Source organism: Arvicanthis niloticus, chromosome 6 (genome assembly GCF_011762505.2).
Source record: "Arvicanthis niloticus isolate mArvNil1 chromosome 6, mArvNil1.pat.X, whole genome shotgun sequence".
Classification (NCBI taxonomy): domain Eukaryota; kingdom Metazoa; phylum Chordata; class Mammalia; order Rodentia; family Muridae; genus Arvicanthis; species Arvicanthis niloticus.
Window position 1 is genome coordinate 23,527,705 of NC_047663.1, and position 21,423 is coordinate 23,549,127.

General features: G+C 54.1%; 1 protein-coding gene and 1 long non-coding RNA gene across 4 annotated transcripts in view; one reads left to right on the forward strand and one right to left on the reverse strand.

Moving 5' to 3' along the window:
- Positions 1-17,187, reverse strand: part of Rara (retinoic acid receptor alpha) — a 45,387-nt gene extending 28,200 nt beyond the window's left edge. For 2 of the 3 annotated variants that reach the window (XM_034505651.2, XM_034505652.2), the window contains exons 1-2: positions 8,195-8,334; positions 7,601-7,802 (exon numbers count right to left, since the gene is read on the reverse strand). The gene's annotated coding sequence lies outside the window, so the exon portion shown is untranslated. Of the gene's footprint in view, positions 1-7,600; positions 7,803-8,194; positions 8,335-17,110 lie in introns of those variants that run through there. The other variant, XM_076935818.1, reaches the window with a different exon arrangement.
- Positions 3,244-8,201, forward strand: LOC143442674 (uncharacterized). Its single transcript, XR_013111043.1, has 3 exons — positions 3,244-3,398; positions 7,278-7,556; positions 7,938-8,201. It is a non-coding gene; the product is annotated as an uncharacterized LOC143442674 (long non-coding RNA).
- Positions 17,188-21,423: the final 4,236 nt, after the last annotated feature.

Below are 21,423 nucleotides of genomic sequence, written 5' to 3' on the forward strand. Positions count from 1 at the left end.
TTAGGCAAATGGCTTAACCGCTCTAGGTATGTTTACTTGCCTGTGAACTGCCTCCCTTGGAAGCACCTAGCACTGCCTGGCACAGAGAAGGCACTTAAGTCTCCCCCTCTCCCATCTCTCTATCACCTGGGGTCCCTGGGCCCTTTGGCTTCTCTCTGGCCCCCAACCAGAGCCAGCCTCTGTGGACAGAGCTAGCAGGGAACATTACCCATTTTTCTGGATCTGCTTCCTCCCAGACTGAGGGGAGGGTTGTGGGGAAAGGGATATCAGGGGTGTGGGCAGAGAGGCCTGACCACAACCCTTTCCCAAATTCCCTTCTTGCATTTCATAAACCAAAAAAGGGAAATCTTTGGATTTGGGGAGGGGAGAAGGGGAAGAGAAATAGGCCATTTCCTCCCATGTTCTGGGGAGAGAGAAGTTAAGAGGCCCCAAAACCTAGCTGAGCCCCCCCCCCAGCCTCCCTACACCCTCTCCACTATGCCCCTTCAAAACAAGGGTTCCCCGGAGACAGAAGTCAAGTTGTTCCCTCTGTTTTACTTTTGTTTATTTATTTATTTATTTATTTATTTATTTATTTATTTATTTTTGACACAGGGTCTGCTGTGTCCCAAACTGGCCTCAAACTAGCTGATTGATGACCTCAAGCTTCTGTTTCTCAGCCTCTACTTCCAGAATCCTGAGGTGGTAGGCATAAGGTTTACTTGGTGCTGTGGCTAGAACTCAGGGCTTTGTGCATGCTAGGCAAGCCATTTACCAAACAAATCACATACCTAGCCCCAAGCAGTTCCTTCTGAAGAGACAAAGACTGAAGAAGAGCTCAAAAAAAAAAGGGGGGAGACGGGGGTTTCCTAAACATTCTAGACAATTAATGAATCATACGCAAATGAAAGTCAGAGCTCAAATTTTACTTGGGTGGCAGGGCCTCCAGCCCTGGCAGAGAGGAAGCCCTTCCTTCATCCTTTGATCGCCCCCTACCCTGCCTGGAGTTAGCTGAGCTGGCCAGGCAGGGGCAGGGCAGGACAGGACTGATTTCAAACCAGAACAGTGGGCTAGAACTATTTATAAGCTTTCCAGGAAAAAAAAAAAAATACATGTACACATAAAGCCACAACCTCTCCCCTCCCCCACTCGGCTTCATCTGCAGACCGGGTTGGGAAGTAGTCGTGACCATAACTCTCTTTGCTCCAAGGGTCCCCCCTCACCCCACCCCCGTCAAAGCTCTCACTGTCCTCCTCACAGGCAAGCTCATCCTCACTGAGGAAAAGGCTATCAAAGGCAGGACAGGACCAAGTGGAAGGCAGCCAGCATACCTCCAGCAGGCATCTCTACAGCTAGGCCTGGCTGATATACCTGCCCCCAGGGTATGAAGGCAGGCCCTGAGCATGTCCTCCAGGGTTCAGCAGGGTAAAAAATACAGTATCTTGCTGCTAGGTGCCAACCCTGTTAACAGATTTAAGATACAGCCCCTCATCCTGAGAATGGCTCTGATACATCTCCAATCTATACTCCACAAAACCCCAAATCTGCCCCAGCTCCCAGAGGCCACATGCCAGCTGGGAATGGCTAACAAGCATGAAAATCAATCAGACAATAGAAGCCCAGGATAAGCTGGGCACAAGAAAAAGAAGTAGGGGCTCTACCCCATACCCCACCTGAGGTACACATTCATTCATTCAGAATTTCCCATGCCCAGGCTAGCTAAGGGGCACATCCAGAACCAGGGATGGAACTGCGTCTTCCACGGAAACAGAGAGTAGGTGAAAGGCCAGGGGGCAGCCCAGGCCTACAGGAAGCAGGGGGCCAACCCATGGGGAAGGAAGAAAACAGGAAGAGGAAGAAATGAGCCTGCCTTGGCCACAGCCAGACCACAGGAGTGTGTGGACGGTACAACAGTAGCTCTGTCTATAGGGGACCAAAGGGGCACAAAGGGGACCCCCCAGCTTGGAAATCACCTATGTGCACGCCCAACCTGGCATGGGGCTTTCCCCACCCTCACCTTGGCAGCTGCCCCCCCCCACCTCCTCTTCACCAGGCAAGACACACAATTCAGTCATAATTAGGGGAAGGGTGTGTGTGTGTGAGTGAAGCAGCAATGTAGTTTGTGTATGTGTGAGTGAGTGTAGAAGCAGGGGGGGTGAGTGTAGAAGCAGTGGGGAGGTGTAAGTATAGAAGCAGTGGGGGGTGTGAGTGGAGAAGCAGTGCGGGGGGGGGGGGGTATGAGTGGAGAAGCACTGAGGGGGGCGTGAGTGGAGAAGCAGACAGATCAACAGCAAGTAGCGGTGGGCTCCATCCCTGCCCACTCATCACCTCAGTCCAGACCCATCCCCAGCCTGCTACACTCTGATCCTAGGGCACAGTGCCAACAGAACTAGATGCTACCAGTCTCCTCCCATCATGCCTCTCTGGGGACCCAAGCTGCAGGGAAGCCAGGAACACCCCTCCTACCTCAGGATATCCTTTTGGCTCTGACCCCAGACCAGGCCTGAGTCAGAGTGTTCCCTGCCCCACAACCCCACACCCTAGGACCCCCCAGGAACTTCCCACTCTAAAAGGAGCCCCTCAGTCCAGCAAGAATTGGGGGGGATCTCTTCCCTTCTCTATCCCTAGCATGCAGAGAAGCCCACATTAGGTGGGAAAATCTGGCTACTGAACTCTTGGGCCTTCAAGAACAGGGCTTGCTGAATCAGAGAGAGGCTCGCGGCTGTGTGTGTAGGAGAGCCAGTTGGCTGCAGAAACACTCACTGTCTCCCCACCCATAAAACACCAGGGACCCAGTGGCCCAGAGTCCTGTATTTTCCAGCTTGGATCCCAAGCCACAAACTCCCCAGGGAGGAAGGAAGGAGAAGAGAGAGAAAGACAAGGGTCTATGAAGTGAGGTCTGTAAAGGCAGAAGGACCCAGACTGAGGGGGGATGCGGCTACTAAATCAGTCTCACACAGTCATGGCCACAAGTCAGTCTTCCCAACACAGTCTGAGTAGGTGGCTGAGACTCCTTCCCACAGACAGAAGTCTGAGGGCCCTAAGGGACCTGAGTCGTCAGAGACCACACACACAGACTCAGCTTGAAAGGGCCCCCTAGTCAGGCCTCCCAAGTGCCCCCCCCCTCCCAACTGTGGGCCTTGAGGGGAGGGGCAGTTCCCTCCCCACAAAAACCAGGGGTAGTGCCTACGGCCGCCATCACCATGGCAACCAACAACAAACATCCCAGGAACCACAGTGGGACAGGAAGTGATGAGCACGTGACAGGAAGACATTTTTTTTCTCGCTGTTAGGGGGGTGCTGACAGGAGAGTTTGCAGCCCTTGGGGAATCAGCCGTCGTCCCCCAACATTCCCCTCCCTGGAGCTGGAGAGAAGAGGGATCAGCTGGGAGGGTGGCCACTCCTCACCACTATGCACGGTCAGTTCATACAGGGCTCACAGGGCCCTCCCCCTCCACCTGCCACTCAAGGTTACCCCCCCTCATCCCCCCTCCTCTCCACTTCCTGCCGTGACTGGAGATCAGAGAACTCCATGCCACAGCTTCCCCTTCTCGAGTCTCGATTCCTGGGCTGAAGGTTTCGCTGTGGGGCAAGGGACAGAAGGGCTGGGGACCTGTAGCAGGGCCCAAGGGGCAGATGCTCCAGGGGGAGGGGCGGGGGGCACTTAATAGGTCTCTACTCACAGGCACACAATGAGTAGGTCACCGTGACACACTGAGGCTGTCTAACCTTAGACAATTTTTTGGGGAAGAGGGAGCCAGGACCAGAGGACCTAACCAGTATCTCACGTACCCCACATGGGTCTTACCCTGAGCCTACGGGTTCATTTTGGCTTTCTGCTGGCCTCCAAGCAGGCAGATTCCCAAATGCCCAGCCCCTACCACCACTCCCCTGCCCTTTGTGCTGAGGAATCCCCGCTCCCTGCTCCAAGGTGCCCGCCCAGACGAGGGCACCTTGGCTGAGGTGAGGGGAATGGAACCTCCCTCCACTCCCCTCCCCTTCTCTGCAGATGTCCCAGGCTATATTTAGCTCAAACCGGGCGGCCAGCCAGCCCCAGACTCCCCACCGGCCGAGAGCTAAGCTCCCAGTTTTTATGCAATTAAAACATTAAGAGAACCACCCCATCTGCCCCCCATGTACACACACACACACACACACACACACACACACACACGCACGCACGCACACGCACAGAACCCTGTCAAGGCAGCAGAGCTCTAAGAACTTGAAAGAGGGCTGCCTAACTCTACAGCAGCCAATGGTAGGGTAAAGGGGTCCCTGAGAGGCAGGACAGGAGGAAGCATCAAGGCTCCGATTAGGTTGACACAGGGAGGTGGGGGGGGATGGGCTTTCCTAGCTCCAACCAGAAAGGCATATCCAGTGGAGGTTGGGGGCTGGCTGCAGAAATTCCACCTGTCATTTTGCAGCCCCTCACTGGCCAGCTCCAGTTACAAGGCTGGGGTTGGCAACAGGTGCTGGCCAGGCTGGCAGCAGCCTAATCCCCCCATCAGCTCCTGGGACAGAGTGCGGAGCCTGGAGGTCCAGCAGGGGGCTTTGGGGGCAGTTGCTAAATGGAAGGAGGCATCTCAGGGTAGTTGCAGGACCTCTGCAGGAGGGAGCCCCTAAGCGATGGAGGAAGCAGGGAAACCAGACAAAACCTACACCTATTTCATCCTCCCTACGATGCCAGGCCGGCGGGCGGACCAGAGTGTGGGAGGTCTGTCTGCCTGCCTGCCTCTTCCTCCTCCTTACTAAATTCCTGGAACAGGCAAGGGAGGTTCCAGTTGCAGAGAGAGGAGAAGGCAGGCGGTCCCAGCTTTTGGGGGTGGGGGGGAAGATCCAAGGAGGGGTGTGAGGACCAGAGAGGGAGGCAAGATCCAGACAAGAGCCAGACGAAGCAAGAGACACCCACACCCAAACCAGACTAGGGACACACACACCCACACTGACATATTCTCACCCTGTGGGCCAGGTCCCCCTCATGCTGCCCACCCTGCAGGGACACCCAGACACCCTCAACCCATCTTGCCAATCCTCAGAGCACCTCCGGGACACACAAGGAGAACCAGACCCTGCCCTGCCCCCACAGCCCACAGAAAGCGTGTGGGCTCCAGACAGCAGCAGGAGGGTGGAGGGAAACACAGGAGGAAAAGACAGCAGGCGTCAGTCAGCTAGGATGCCTAGCCAAAGCCTCTGCAAGCTGGGGGTATCAGTGGCTACGCTTCTTTCCCAAGACTTGGTAAGGCAAGACAACCTTGGTCATCTTGCCAGAGGCTCTTGCCACAGCTTCCCACACTCCTAAAACCACCACCACCAGACAGGGGTGGGGACGCTGGGAGTGAATTATTGTACTTACTTGTCAAAGGGATAGGATTACCTTCCTGAGCTGCCCATCACCCCACATTTCAGGCAGTGCTCCCCAGCAGACCCTATGGAGGGCTCAGCTCACCATGGCCCCTCCAATTGAGAAGGGGTCCTCCTCTGCCTCAGGCATCCCAGGGGACAGGGATCTAGGCATTAAGGCTATATTGTGCCCTGCCCGCATGTCACATAACTTTCAAGCCCATCCATCTAAAACCTCACAGTTTTTGAGCAGAGTCACCTGGTAAGAAAAATCCCAGAAGGCAGCTTCAGAGAGCAAACGGTTAATGGTAGAGTCTGTGTCAGTGTCCCCCAAGCAGACCTGAAGGCCACTCAGTGTCCTCACCCCCTCACTAGACAGGCTGACAGGAACAACGTCATGGCATGTGTGGGTGACTGTGCCCATCAGAGGAGGCACAGGGGTGATCAGGATGAGCTACAGCTAGCTTCCTGCCAGGCTGCCACATGGTTAGGAGTAGGAGGTGAACCAGAGAGGGATCCCAGGGTGGCAGCAGGTGCATTCAGGGTCAGACTAGAGACAGAGTCAGAGCTGTAGAAGGCAAGGCTAATTCCCAGCCCAGGGGCTTCTCAGAACTGCCACCTGGCTCCTGCAGTGGCAGTCTTCTGTACATACCACAGGCTCACACCCTCCGAGTGCCTGTGCATCCACCATCAGAGGCTCCCAAGGGCCTGCTTGAGTCTGACCCCACTGACCTCTCTGCTTCATGGCCCAGACTCCCAGGCAGTACTGATGGGCCAGCCCCTCCCAGTGTACCATCTTTCACAGACACAAACTCTATGACTCCACATCCTCCTCCCCCCCCCCCCATTCCTCAGGAGGAAGAGCTACATATATAACACCAAAACCTCTTCTTGCTCCCTCCCCCAGACTCATCTCCATCCCTCCTAGGGAAAGCCCCAAGGCTCCAGGCCACCCCCACTCCAATATGGGGCCTTCCTCAGCTTCATCTCCATACAGAGCCCTGGAGGAGGTGGAGGAGTTTGGGGGTCTGAGCCTTAATTTCTTCACAGGACATCAGAGTCCTTACTGGATAATCCGCACCCCCCCCACCTCCCCACCCCAAATCTTGCCTTGTGAAGCCTTGAGAGAAAAAGGATGACACGCCTGAGCCCCGTCCCCAGCCTGGTGGGGTGATCAAGAGCAGAATTGAGAGTTGGGGTGAAGAGCAAAGGGAAGCAATTCTGTTGAAAAACATCCACACATACATACACACAGGGTCCACAGGCAGAAGGTAGCAATCTGGTTGCAAAAATCGGGAGCTGGCACCAGGTAAGAAGCAGGGGGTACCATCCCTTCCATGCCAACATGCTGGGCACCTTATTCAAGACGGGATGAAGAGTGGGGTGGAGGGGAGGGTAAGAAACTTCTCAAGACTGAGTTTGTTGTTGTTGCTGCTTTTTAAATTATTTCCATATGAGTTAGCCCCCACCCCCAGCCTAGCACACTGGGGGATCTGTCCTCCTTTCCCACAAACAGTAAGACAGCAAGCAGGGCAGTGCCCAGAGAGGAAAGGAGACACAGTCAAACTGATCTGCCAACCACCCCTCAACATACACACATCTGGCTAGCAGCTTCCAAGCCTCGTGGGTGGCACTAAATCCCAGACATCCTTAGCGAAGCAAGGTCGGCCAGTCTATTCTGTCCTTCCCTCACCCCAAAAGGCTTCCACAAGCCCCAAATAACACAAGACTCAGGCGCGTCTCACCCAACTGCACTGGCTCCCGCACCCAATTCTGAAGGCTCCCCCACACTCCAACCTAGACACCAGCTGAGCGAGCCCCGCCCCCCCAGCCAGTTCCCTCTGGTGGGGGTGGGCCCCTGGCTGATTCTCCCCAAACCACAGGGCGGCTCAGGTAACAGGAGAAAAGAGTAGGAGGGGGCTAGTCCGTTGGGCATCTGATCTCTCCCCAAACAGGTTTCAAGAAGTCTTTTTGTTTGGTTTGGGTTTGAAGAGAAAAGAGAGTTCCCAGCAGTGGATCCGCCAAGGCTGGAGCGCCGGGGACACGCGCGGCAGACGGCTACAGAAGCCTCAAGGCTGTGCGCGCGAAGACGCGGCGCAGACGGGGCTCCCCAACCCCGGACACGCCAGCGGCAGGCTGAGAAGCCCAGGAAACCCCAGGTCCCCATCGAAACCGCCCGGCACCCAGTCCCCGCCCGCTGCTCCCATCCAGAGCGGGCCACCGGGCGCCGATGTGTGAGAGAGCCGAGGGTTCCCCAGGGTTCCAGGGGAGAGGTTACCTCGAAGCGAGGGATGCAATCCGTCGGCGCGTCTGCGGGCACAGGGTCTGCCCCAAGCAGGCGCCGCGGCGCTGCCCGGCGTCAGGGGTGTGGGGTCCTCGGAGAGGAGCCGTCCAGGGGGCCGCAGCTCAGGGGCGCGGGGCGACGGCAGCGGCCATGGCGAGTCACGTGCAGAGGCTGAAACTTTACCCGGAGCCCTAGACTGGGGGGGGCGGAGGGTATGGAGCTGGGGTGGGAGGGAGGCCCCCATGCTGCAGGTCCGCCCCTGCACGCCACGGGCCAATCACTAGCCGGGGGCGGGTCCTCAGGCTCACACCCGCCCCTCTCTCCTTAATAGACCCAGGGAAGGGCGAGTCTTAAAGGAGACGCTTCCAGCTGGTGTCTGGACCGTGGGAATCTGGGAGAATCCCTCCCTCAACACGCCAGAAAGAGATTCAGAGCGAGAAGGGGTGTGTGTGAAGTTCAGAGAAAAGAATAAAAATACGACTCGGCGGAGAAAGAACCTCAGGGTGCGGTATCCTACACACACTCCCTTCTTCCCCCCAACCCCCTGCTACACGCCCACACTCACTGGGACACACACATCACACACACCTACTGAACCTGGGAAGAAAGGAGGTGGTGTAATATGGAGAACGCACTGACTCCTGCCCAGGCTGTCAAGTCTCTGTCTCTCTTAATCACGATCCTCCGGGGTCAGCTGAAACTGAAAGCTATCTGACCCTGAGCAAAACAACTTTGCTTAATAATTTCTCATCTGCAAAACCGAAGTACAAAGAGAAGACCGTCTTCCTCATAGGAACATCTTTCTTCTTTCCCAAACACCTCTCCCGCTTGAGTGGGTTAGAGGAAATTTCTAGCTCAACTGACTCCCTCCGAGTAGCTAGAAAGCTACAAGTATGGTCGATCACCCCAAGTCAGCTCTTGGGAGGCCTGGAGTCCCCCTCCACTTTAGAAGACTTCCACTTGAGGGCCGACGACGGCAGTTCGTGCGTGTTCCAGGACAGGATCTGAATCACACTCCTTCTTACAGACCTCAATCCCCAACTGTCACAAGCCCCCGCCGGGCCAGTCAGGAAGGTTAACGTTTCCAGAGCACTGAAGGAGGGTGGGTCCACTACGCAGGGCCTCCCTCACCCAGTTCCTGGGTAGAGAAGTGGCAAGTGCCCCTCACAGGACATCCCACTGGAAAGGGAAGTGCCACACACCCAGGCCTCCACCCTAGAGACGTTGAATCTAATCCGGTGTCCGGATTTTCAGACTAAGAACAGGAGGACCGAGGCCCACGGAGGATTTTGTCCACGGTTGCATGGGTGTCTGAACCGGGCCTACAACTGGAGTATCTGCTTGTCTTTCTCTGGCTCTGCTCTGGCGGCTTTGTAAGGTAGCACAAGTCAGGTCCGTGAGACACTCTGCCCAGAGGTCGGACGCAAGGGAAAACTTGGTAAAGCGGTGCAGCGCTTCCCCAGACCCTTGCCGCCGCCCGCTGGGCTAGAACAGTCTCCCGCTCCCGTCTGGATTTCCGCCGCCGGTGCGAACCACCCGCCCAACCCCTCTCTCCTGCCCCGCCCCGATCTGTCCCGTCCAGATCCATCCACAAACATGCGCTCAGCAGGCAAGAATGCGTCAATGGCTCCCAGATGTGGAGGCCGACGCTTAACCCATTCCCTTCCACGCACCCCCTTCCGTTCCCCTATCAAGCTTTCCAGCCAGAGCCCCACCATCATAAGGACCCTCCATCCAAGTTTGGAACCTAAGAGAATGACCTAGGGCCAGTCCACCTCGAGTTACACTGCCTCCCACATGGGCTGCCTTCAGGCACACCTGCCAGCAAAGGATTCAGGTTCTTTCTCTCTTTCTTTCTTTCTTTCTTTCTTTCTTTCTTTCTTTCTTTCTTTCTTTCTTTTCTTTCTTTCTTTCTCTCTCTCTCTCTCTCTCTCTCTCTCTCTCTCTCTCTCTTTCTGTCTCACTTTCTTTTTTTTCTTTCTCTCTCTTCTCTCTTCTCTCTCTCTTTCTTTCTTTCTTTCTACAGGGGTCTCTCTGTGTAGCCCAGGCTGGCTATATTTATATTGCTCAGTAAACCAGGCTGGCCTTGAACTCACAAAGATCTACCTGCCTCTGCCTTCTGAGTGCTGAGATTAAAGGTGTGTACCCAGGGGGTACATTCTTGTACACACCTCAGGCTTACCTGCCAGCATATGGGCACACTCTTCTTGTACACACACCCTAGAACAATTGCATAACCCCACACATATTCATGGTGTGACTGTGTACACCTCCAAGACATATATACGCACACCCAGCACACACACAAAAAGGCACCTACACACAGGGCCATGGAGTAGAGTGGGATATGCTTCCCAAATGATGCAGCTCATCCTATGGGGATGAAAGAGAAAACCCGTGCTCGCACAAACTGCTTCCTATAGGAGTTGGGACACATACAAGATTGGACACACAGCCTACACGCTTTGGGAAACTTCCTTCATGCCCAGGGCACCACAGGTCCAAAGTCCAGCCCTATCCAAGCATGACTGTAGGATCAGAAGGGGTTTTTAAGTAGGGGGCCAGGAGTCATCCACAGCAGTAGCTGTGTTGGTCTCAAAATGGGGTTCTCACACCCTTCAGCAGGGCCCCTATTTCAGGAGAGCAGAGCACTTAGAATATAGTGAGAGGCAAGTGGAAGAGAAGAGCAGCCCCAGGGCTTGCCCAGGGCCTCCACTATCCCTTCAGGCAGGAGCCAGGCTGTGGGGGTGGGGGTGGGGCGAAGGGGGGGGAAGCACTAATTTCCCAAGACAAGAGGAGTCCCTCATCAGCCTAGAGGAGACCAGGGTGAGCTCAGCCAAGTAATAACAACTGTCCAGTGACAGCTCCTAGTCCTCAAAGGAGTTACAGCTTGTGGAACCCCTAAAAAACAGCATCAAGCCAGGTGTGGCTGCATACACCTGCAAGCTCTAACACCAGCACTTGGGAGGCTGCAGCAGGAGCATTGCTGGAGTTTGAGGCCAGTTTGGGTTTATGTAGTGATGGCTACAGAGTAAGATCTTGTTTCAAAACAGAATGACCAAAGAATAGCGTCAGGTCCAGCACGGTGGTACATATATATAATATATCTGCTCAGCATCCAGCACTCTGGAAGTGGAAGCAGGAGGATTAGAAGTTTGAGAACAGTCTACAGACAGAGAGGGAGAGAGAGAAAGCACATGCACATGCATGCAAGCACTAAGCCGAACCTGAAGTAGGCATGGGGAAAGACAGTCTCTCCCAGACCACCTGAAGGTGGGTGAGGCAAGAGGGAGGTACCTGCTAGAACCAGCTTCCACTTCCTTCTCCCCAGCCTCCCAGCTTGTTTATCTGAAAGATATACTCCCTACAGTTAGCTTCTTTTAAGTCTCAGTCTAATGGGGCCCTGTTTGCATTGAGCACCGACTGCTCTTCCAGAGGTCCTGAGTGCAACTCCCAGCAACCACATGGTGGCTCACAACCATCTGTAATGGGACTTGATGTCCTCTTCTGGTGTGTCTGAAGACAGCTACAATGTGCTCATATACATAAAATAAATCTTTTTTAAAAAGGAAGAAATTGCCAACCAACTGGATGTAGTGGTTCATGCTTATAGTCCCCAGGCCTTGGGAATCTGAAGCAGAGGGATGGCCATGAGCTCTAGATAAGCCAGGACTGGCTACAGAGTAAGAACCTGCCTCAAACAAAACTATTGCTTTACCAAGGTCTTACAGTTTTTTGATGCAGATCTGGGATTCAAACTCACAGCTGTCTGCTCCACATGCCCCTATTTCCCCCTCCAAATCAAACATATCCCACTCTATTCTCAAGCCTGCTACCTCTTCCTTTGCCTCATGTAGAGGAAGCAGCGTGCTTGCCTGGCTCTTCAGGTTTATGGATAAGGCCAGGAGATGAAAGAGACGAGAGAAGACACTGGGGGCCACACATGTAACCCTCCACCCTAACCCTAGCATGATGCCCACCTATTAGGCAGACATGGCCGGGTGACTCAGCCGCATCCGGGGAAGATGCCAGGGCAGTGACTCACCTACCGAGAAGAGCTGAGTCTGGTACTTTGCCAGCCCTGGGACAGAAGCGACTTAGTCACTACCAGGGCTGTCATGGCCTAAGGATCAGGGACAGGGGCCAGCAATGTCCTCCCTGGTTACATGCGCCCCCTGGTGAAGGCAGGCTTCAGCATCCAAGATTGAACTGTGGCTCTGCTAGCCCCTGTCCTCTCACTACTGCCCAACTCCATGACACCAGCTCTGCTCTAGTGCCAACAAGTTTAGTGAGACCCTCAGGCTGGGCTGCGCTGCCCCCCTGCAGCCTGCTCCCCCCACATCACTCACCACCTACTCTCTGATTTACCCCACCTCCTCCCGCCACCCAAGTTGTACCCAGGCTATGAGTCTCCTTTAAACATGTCCTGGCAGCGCTCCTGCCCCCACAGCCCCTCTCACCCTATACACACACACACACACACACACACACACACACACACTCACTCCTGCCAGCAGCTGCTGAAGTTGTCGAGCAGGAGGGAAATCATGAGGGTGGGGCAGGGGATTGAGTTACCAAAGCCAATGGGGTGGGCTGTCACCCAATCCCCCACCTCCCTCACCCACCTGCCTCCCTCCCTCCCTCTGGCTGGCAGCCTGCTCTCCCTTGAGCCCCCTCCACCCCACTCCACCCAAACTAGGAAATAAATGTTCAAGGGTGGTTGTCATTCGAAGACCAGCCCAGTATATGTATGTGGAAGAAAGAGAAGGTAAGAGAGATGGAGACAGAATGAGCTGCTGCCGGGCTCCAGAGCTGTGTTTGGGCTACAACCGCTAGGTGTGTCTATGCCTGCATTGAGAGACTGAAAGGCTCTGAGTAGCTCACTGGGTCCCAGTGGAGTTGGTGGGGCCCAAAGGGAGTTGACGGGCTGAAGGGCCTCAATCCACTTACACTATTGATTTCTTGCACAGTGCAGCAGGCATGATGGGGGTGGGGTGGGCATGATAAATCAGGACCCCAGAGACAGGGAAACCGAGTGGGCAGGGGGAGGGGCTCCTGCACCATAATTTGTGGCCCTCTCTCTCAGAGAGCTGCTTGGTGAGGAGGTGGCCAGCCAGGAAACAGGAGGGAGGGACTGAGTGACAGGGGGCGGGGTTGGGAAAGGTGTTGGATTAAGGTCCCCATCTGCAACAACTCCTTCCAGCTGGCACCACAGAAAGGTTCTGGAACAACTCTAGGGGGCGCCCTTCACCTTACAATCCCACGAATGGTTTTCTCTGCACCTGTACAACATGGAGTCCCTCAGGGGGGTGGACTGCCAAGGGAATCCCCAGAGATGGCGGGTGGCTTTCTGTCAAGTCTCTATTGACCTATCTCCACATACCAACCCCTATTCCTAGGACTCAGACGACTCCGCCCTCTAATCTGAGACTGCTGCTAGTTGTGCTGGCTCCTTTCTGTGCTGGGGGGCAATGGCATGGGCCCTGGGCATGGCAGGAATGAGCCCAGGATGGGTTCTGGGGAGTCTAAGGATATGTGTCCTTGTCCCCAATCTGTCCTCAACTCATCTTGCAACTGTGGACAAAAATCCCTGGCCCTCTCTAGGTCTCTGAAATGAAACAGCTGGACGGGATGTCCCTTCCGAAAGGTGGCTCCAAGCCCCACAGCTTGCCAGCCTGGGAATGTGTTGGAAGCTGTCCAGCGCCTCCATTCACACCAGTGGCCACAGGCCACCCAAACAAACCAAGCTGGGGTTTACAGAGACCCTGCACAGACAAGCAGGGAGGGAAACAGCCCTCCCTCACGTCCCTGGCTTGAGGTTCTCCTTGCTGCAAACCTGTGAGGGAAGCATAAACTGTGTGATAGACACCAGAGAAGAGTGGTGCAAGCCACCTGGGCTCCAATCCTGGCATAGCCGGTGATTGGTTCTGAGTCTTAGGATAAAATACATCCGTCTCTGGTTCCATCAGTGAGGGAAAGGGGCTTGTCTAGGTGACAAAAATCCCTGTCAGATTCAAGGGAAGTTGGACAGAGAAACCTGAGAGGTCCCCAGAGCTCTTCCGTTGCTCTGAGCTGGTCAAGCCCCTCTCAGCAAGTTTGTCCCCTGACCAGCGCACTTCCTTGTTCTGTCTGCTGCTTCTGGCCTCTCCTCACTCCTCAGTCTGTCTTTTTACCCTCACCTTGGCCAGCCCCTCTGCCTGCCCCGTGCTTTTCTGCACGTCCCTCCTGCCAGGGGACAGACCAACTAAAAATAGTCCCCACAGCCTTTCTCGCCCACAGCTGCCCAGAGAGCAGGAAATGAGGGGGGGTTGGGAGGCCTGTGCCCTGCCCTCACCCACCAACTCTCAGCTCAAAACGGTGTCCAGCACTCCAGTCTGGAGCTAGTGCCAACTTGGCCATCTCTGGGGCATCCCACACCCCTTCCCTAGAGGGGAAGGCCTGCTCCTAAGTGCTTACAATCACGAGTTGCTCCTGCCCTGTGGGAGAAGAAGAAAGGAGGTCATTGGTCTAGAAGGAATCCTTCCCAATTTCTGACAAATCAATGCCAACCACATTGTGGGCACTGAGAAGGGAAGGCCTGGCTCTACCCTCTGGTTTTTGAGGGCATAGGGAATTGGCATTGGTAAAGTGTGTTCTCGTTTCCTTTATCCTAGCCTGACTAGAGAGAGGAAAGACAAGCTAGTACCCCACCCTCAATTATGCTAGCCCTTTGCTCCCCAAAATACGCATGGCTCGGATATAAGGATCTCAGTAAGTACCCCCTCAGATACCATAGCCAAAATAGCAACAGGAGGTCTTGGATACCCACATGGAAAGCCAGAAGGCTGGAGGCAGACCTAGGCTGTGTCCACCAAGCTGGGCAAGCAGGGCCGGCAAGACTAATCAGAGGTCGTGAGAGAAGTCAGCTCTCGCTGGTGCCAAGGCTACCTACACACAGTACCTGCTCCTCATCCCATCTGGGATTCCTGGCACCTCCCAGCCCTAGGGAAGGAAGGCCTTCTCTATACAGGCGTCAGGAAACCAGTTCAGAGACTCTCTGGAGGCCAGCAAGGGAGCCCTGCACAGTGAAGCAGGCGGGAAACCCAGGCCTCCTGGCCTCCAGCCCAGAGAGTAAATGAAAAAAATATCTTCCAGGGGAGGAAAGGAAACAGGCTTGATAGGAATACACACAGACAAACAGACACAGGCACGCGCGTGTGCACGAACACACACACACACACACACACACACTGCCCCTGCAGCTCCCAAAAGGGCTGAATTGAAGAAGCAAGTACTACTCTGAACAGAAAGAAAGAGCATGAAGGTGAAGCCATGGGAATGGGGGGAAGACAGCCTGGCGCTCCCCGGAGTCTCTCCTCTCTCCTTATCAGAGTAGTAAGGTGCCTGCATTTTAAGACCAAGTATCAATCAGGGCCTCAGGCGTGAGAGCCACCCCAACCTCCTTATTCCCTATTCCCTAGGGGTTCATTCCAGGGCTTCCTCTGGCTCTCCTCTCCTGGAACGAAGAAGCCAGGAGTGAGCAAGCCCAAGGTGGTGCTCTTGGGAGCCAGGGCAGTGTCAGGGGCGGCTCTCACACCGTCCGCCCCTCTGCTTCTCTCCCGCCTGCTTTCAGCCACCACACATATCTCAGCTGTCCAATCCGATTAGGGCTCCTGCCCAGTGAGCCGGACAAGGAGGCCACTGGGCAGGGAAGAGACAGACAAGGACGCAGACGGGGATGGTGAAAGGAAGAGATGGAGAAGAGGCTCCTGGACTAAGCTGTGTGGCCTCTGAGGAAAAGGGGAATCTGGTGCACACAGATTTATGCTGTGTGCCAAGCATCCTGGTGGCAGGAAAAGCTGCTGTTCTCAGGAAGTTCTGTGTCCTTAGGCAAGGTTCCTCTGTCCCCTGGGTAGCGGTGGAAGGAGACTGAAGGCAGAGAATCTGACCCAGATTTAAGGAGGGTTCCCAATCTAGAACTCTAAGAGTCATAACTGGAGTTTACACATTATCTCCTGGGGCCTTTTATGGCAGGGTCATGGTCAGGTAAGCCCAGGTGGCTAGCTTTAGAAGTTTTACAAATGAAAGAACTGAGGTTTAGCTGAAGAGACAGATGGCTATAAATGCATTCGGTTAAGACTCTCAGATTCAGGCCTTTGACTGGAAGTCTGTTGCTCATACCCAGCATCCTTGTATTGAGAGCAGAACTATTCTAGAATCCATTCCATGACTGACTCTTTCCTCCAAAGCCAACCATCAGAGGGACCTTGGGAAACACGAGGGAGGAGAGAGGACACACACACACACACACACACACACACACTGCTAGTTTCCAAATAGGTATATGTCACCCACCCTCACAACGTCCCCAGAGCTCAACTATGGTAAGTTAGGAGCTCTTCTCTGTCCCTACCCATCCAGCCACCCCCGGAGGCAAGCTACACACATGACTACTAGTTACTCAAGACAAGCCACCAGCCCTTCATAGAAACCCAGCAAACCATAATGTGATGCCTGCCCCTGCTCTTCAGCAAACAGAGCCTATCAGCCCACCACAGGAGAGGAAAACCAGCCAATGTAAACAGAAGGTGCCATCCAGTTCTCTCCCAGAGAGCCTGCAGGAGAGCCGAAGCTTGGGGACCTCCCAGCTCTAGAGTAACACCAGAAGCCCAAGGCTCTGAAAGCCAAGGAGTGCAGGGAGCTGGCATGGCTGCTCAGCCTTCCAGATCTGGTCCACACCCCCTTCCCCAGCCATCTGGACTGAGCCTGAGCTGGCTTGGCCCTCCCTGGGATCTCTCCCCTTGGATACATACAGAAACCTCTATCCAAAATGTATAGGTCTTACAACCACATGGTCTACACAGGGCACTCAAAGGAGGGGGCTTCTGCACTAAGCACAGAGGTGTCGGCAGGCAAGAGAATCCTAAGCTGAAAGGACTTTCCCTAGAGAACAAGGTCAGCCAACCCCGGAACCTCCACCACCTTTCTGCAAAGCCCTCGGGCACCCAAGTGTGACAAGCACCTGGAAGGAGACCTGGGCTCCCTACACAGGGAGTGGAGGCAAAGTCCTGAGCTCCAGGCTGGGAAGCCACGAGGAAGAAAGGGAGAAATCCCTCAGGGAGAGTACGATCCCCTTCACGCCCCTCACCACTTTTTCAGTCAGGTTACCTTCTGTCTGGGTGAGGTGGGGGTGGAGGGCTAGGGCAATACTGCAAAAGAGGGTGCAAGGGCGTGGGGCCTGGGCAGACCTCCCCCACTTTCCATTCTTAGCTAGAGAATGCAGACTGCCTGTGGGGGGGGGGGGGGCAAACTGCACGAGGGGCGCTCCGGGGGTCTAGGGCTCTGAGGTCTCCAACGCCCCAGGGTTCCCAGGCTCCCACCTCCCTAGACTACTGTGAGCAATGGGGGGAGGAGGGATGGGGAAAGCCTGAACTGCCGAAGAAGGAAGCAGCCGGATCAGAAGCCGAGAGGCCCCAGCGAAAGGAGACCTAGGGAGAATTGGGAGGGGGGCGTGCACGGTCTTACCTGCTCAGGTGTGTGCCGGCAGGGGGGCGATGGGGTTCCCAGGAGAACCGGGGAAGCCCTCTCAGCTCGATTCAGGATTCCCCCCTGCTTCTGGGTTAGGCTGCTGCAAGAGGCACGGTTCCCGTTGGGTCCTAAAGCCCACTGTTCAGGTTGTAGGCTCACCCTGCCCTCTTACTATACCAGCCCCCACTTGGTTAAGGCGCTGAGGACTGAAGGAGGAAAAGGAATCCACTGTTAGAAAGATAGAGGGTGGGAAACACGGGCAGGGGCCAGGAGCAGTATCAGATCTCAACACAGGTCACAGGACAAATAGACATTTTCTTTCTGCTTTTCCTGAGCCTATGGATTCGGCCTTGAGTCATGGGGATGAGGCTAAGACCTTACTCTCTTACCCTCCCTCTGGGCTAGCTAGCGATCAGCTACAAGAATGTAGGGAGAATAACTTTCCATTTAGACAAACGAACATCTACTTCTCTCCTCTTTTCTCAGACTATAGCAGCTCTAAGTGCCTAAGAGGCTCAGGACAAACCCATGGTCTTCAGGAAGAGAGCTGGGTGGAGTCTCTCGTTGGCAGCTGGAGACTTTGGTCTTGGACTGTTAGACTATGGCGTACTAGGCAGCTTGTGGTGTGGACTCATGTGTAAGAGAGTCTGAGCAAATGGGACTAAGAAGGGAGGGCTTTGGATACATCCTGTACTAGAGATGACAGTAGCAGGGGATGCCTAAGACACAGAACCTAGGTATCCAGGCAGGGCCCTTGCTCAGCCCTCAACAGGATCTTGAGCCTTTATTACCACTGGAATATGTCAAAGTGCATTTCCCCGGGTATTCCGGGGCAGAGGTGTCTCTAAACACAGCCAATCAACTTCAAGGTCACCGGCTCGGCTCTGTAGTATAGGATGAAGAGCGTTCTCAAAGGTTGTCCTTTCTCTGGCCACCTTGAGAGAAAAATTGAGGCGTGGTGGGCGAGACGGGCATTGGGAGGTGGCTGAGGAGTCTGGACTGAGAACATTTTGCAAGGAGTGTTGCATACTACTTCCAGCAACAGAGGCGGGGCTGGGGTGGAGGGTGTCATGGGGGTGAAGGTTCAGAAGACCAGGGTATATTGAGGGAAGGAATATGGCCTCTCCCTAGAAGGGAAGAGGGCAAGGGCAGAGCCTCCAGCCCTCACAGTCTTGCTGGCAGAACTGGAAGGAGCTAGACAGCAAGGATGGAAGCCCCAGGGTGGAGTCTGGGGTGAGCTCAGGTCAAGCCTTTCACCCTAATGTGCCTCAGTTCTCTCCCAGCTGTTAAACAGGACTCCGGATTCTTCCCAGGCAGTTAATGAGTGTTTACCAAAGGACTTGGATCCTCAGATCTCAGCTGGGCCACCACTACAGTTAGAAAGCTCAGTAAGAAGGGCTGAGTGTTATTTGGGGAGGGGAGGAGCAGGGGAAAGGGAAGCAGACCTAGTCTCTCACAAGCTGAGGATGAAACCGAGCTCCGGGAGCAGCACAGGCCCCGCTGCCACAGGATATCCTTGTACCCAGGAATGGAGGTCACCCTCCCCCTCCACCTAACCACCACTGAACGCTGGCCTCTAGCTAGCTGTAGGCAGAACCCAGCCGGGCAGCTGGCCTTCATTAACTCCAGCTTTTTCGCCCCCCACTGTGAACCCACAGCTTCTACAGGCCTAGGCTACAGGGGGCTGCCCTAGTCTGACCTTGCAGCTGATACTGGGGTGGGGGGTACCGCAGCAAAGGCCAAGTTACCAGCTGAAAAGAAAGTCAAGCGAGACTCCTTTTTCCCACTGGGAGCAAGCAGAGAGGAAAGGAGCGTGGGGGTGAGAGGGTGGAGGTGGGGGAATTTAGGGCAAACAGCAGGCAGTGAAGTCAGCTGGATTGAGGCCCAGAAACCCCCACACCCTGAGGCCAAGTCTTACTCTGGCTTTGCTTTCAGCTAGAGTCTTGGCGAGGCCCCAAACTAGGGAAGGCCCTGGCTGCCCCTTTCCGCCTCCCTGCCCCCACCCTTATTAAATACACATTTTATCTCTCAGCATCTTCATTATCTTAACTGAAGGAGACAAGCAGTGGATGGCGGCGGCAGAGAGCGTCAGGGGAGGGGGGGTGTGGGGAGCAGGCGCACCCTTGTTACAAAGTGCTGATCTGGCTCTTTCAGGCAGTGTGGGAAACAGAGGAGGGATCAAAGCGAGTGAGGCTGATTCAGAACTCAATTAGAAATTTAAAAAAAAAAAAAAAAAAAAAAAAAACGGGAGCGGACAACTCTCCTTTTGCCAGCCTGCAGCCTTTACCCCAGCCCCTTGCTTCTACTGGCAGCATCTAGACTGGTGGAATTGGACCCTGAGACCAGAGGACACACACTTAGACCTCATGCACCTTTCTCTGTGGAGAAGACATCAGGAGGAAACGGAGATAATATTCCCCTACAAAGCTAAAAAGTAGGACATCAAAGGTGGCTTCTTCCCCAGTCCCCAGAAGCAGCTTTCTGGGCAATCTCTGGGGCTGTGAGGTAACTTCTTGACAGACCTACTTCTTCCTAGCCTGTAGGCAAGTCACCAACCCATAGCCAAAGCCTCCCTGAAGCAATAGAGGTTGCCTGAAGCAAATTAGCAGGATATCCAGAGGATGGGCTGCAAGGCCCTGAGACTGCCACAAGGCCTTCTGCAGGGTCCCAGCCCAGTGTGCCTGCAGTTTACCTCCAGCTGAGAACTGTTTTCTAGATGGGGGGGGGGGGGGCAGTATCTTCTTTGTATCCTTCACTGAATAGCAGTTAATGAATAGCTACCAGAGTTAGTGCTGGGGACCGATACAAATGTAAATAAAGTCTGCAGAGGGTTTCTCCTACACAGTAAACCCAACCGGTTTCCGATACCACAAGTAACAAAACCATTTTGCCTCCCCCCCACCCCACCCCTTCCTCCAACCCCAATAGTCAAGATATTTTTGTGCATGTGAAGTCTAAAGGTCAATTGTAGGTGTGTCACTCCTCAGGGGCTGGCAGGCTTGCTTGGTTTGTTTATTAGTTTGTTTGTTTGTTTATTTATTTATACAACAGGGGCGTCTCTCACCTGAACTGACCAAGCAGAAGCTAGCCAGCCAACAAGCCCCAAGGATCTGCCTCCAACAAGCCCCCAAGGATCTGCCTCCAACAAGCCCCCAAGGATCTGCCTCCAACAAGCCCCAAGGACTCAGCCTCCTCAGTGCTGGAATTAAAAGTCCTTGTGTGTGAATGTGTGGTGGAGTGTCCTGGAGATTGAATTTGGGTCTTCATGTTTGCACAGGAAAGGAGTTTACCAAAGGAACCGTCAAGGTATTTATTTATTTCTTTTACAAACATGACTTAATCTATTGGTCTTTATGGTGGTATCTTTCCTTACCAACCCAGGGCCTTGTGCTTATCAGGCAAGCCCAGGAACTCTTTTCTTAAATTGTCAAGGTTGGCCTTGAACTTGTCTGGTGTAACTGGGATTGCAGGCCTGTACCACCAGGTCCAGTTTATTGTGTATCTTTAGAAAGTACTTACAGGCAGGGAGGACTGGGAATGTGTGGTTCAGTGTAATGTTCCTGTGCTGGGGTGGGGATGGGGCTGAGGAGCAATGGGAAGGGAGGGAAGGGAAAAGGGCTCTGCCAAGTTTTCTCATTTCTGGGTAGCTAGGCTGGACCTCACACACTCTTGGAATTAGCCACAGGCAAGTCTTCATTGAGCCAGAGATGTCAGAGGCATCTTGGGGTTGGAAATCATACTAACTTTATTGAGCCTATGTTCTTTCCATAGCAATACCCAACACTATGGAAGCTTATCTGGTTCTTAAAATAACAACAATAATAATAAAAATAATGACAAACCAGGCTATACACATCCCAGTGTCTTCAAAAGGAGAAAATGTAGGTCAGCATCTTTGCCACACTACTTCATGTGGCCTAAGATCCTGGCAAAAACTAATAACCACAGGCCCGTCCCTTTCCACTTAAAACTCCCACCACCTTCCCATAGCTTCCAGCTTCAGTGAAAAAACCGGGCAAGGAAAGGACTCTCTTTTCCTTTCCGCCCTGGCGTCTGAATTACACTTAAGACTTTACTGACAAACATACATCAGCCTCTGCCCCCACAAGGGCAGCGGAAGCCAAGCAGGGACTCTAAGTCTGCTTCACGCATCATTGACAGAACCAACCCCGTTCCAATTGCTGAAGTCTTAAGAGCAGCAATGACCTAGAAATCAACAGTGTGTGTGTGTGTGTGTGTGTGTGTGGCGGGGGGAGCTGAAGGAAACTAACAAAACAGTACACAGAAAGCCCTAGTTCCAAATTTGGGGG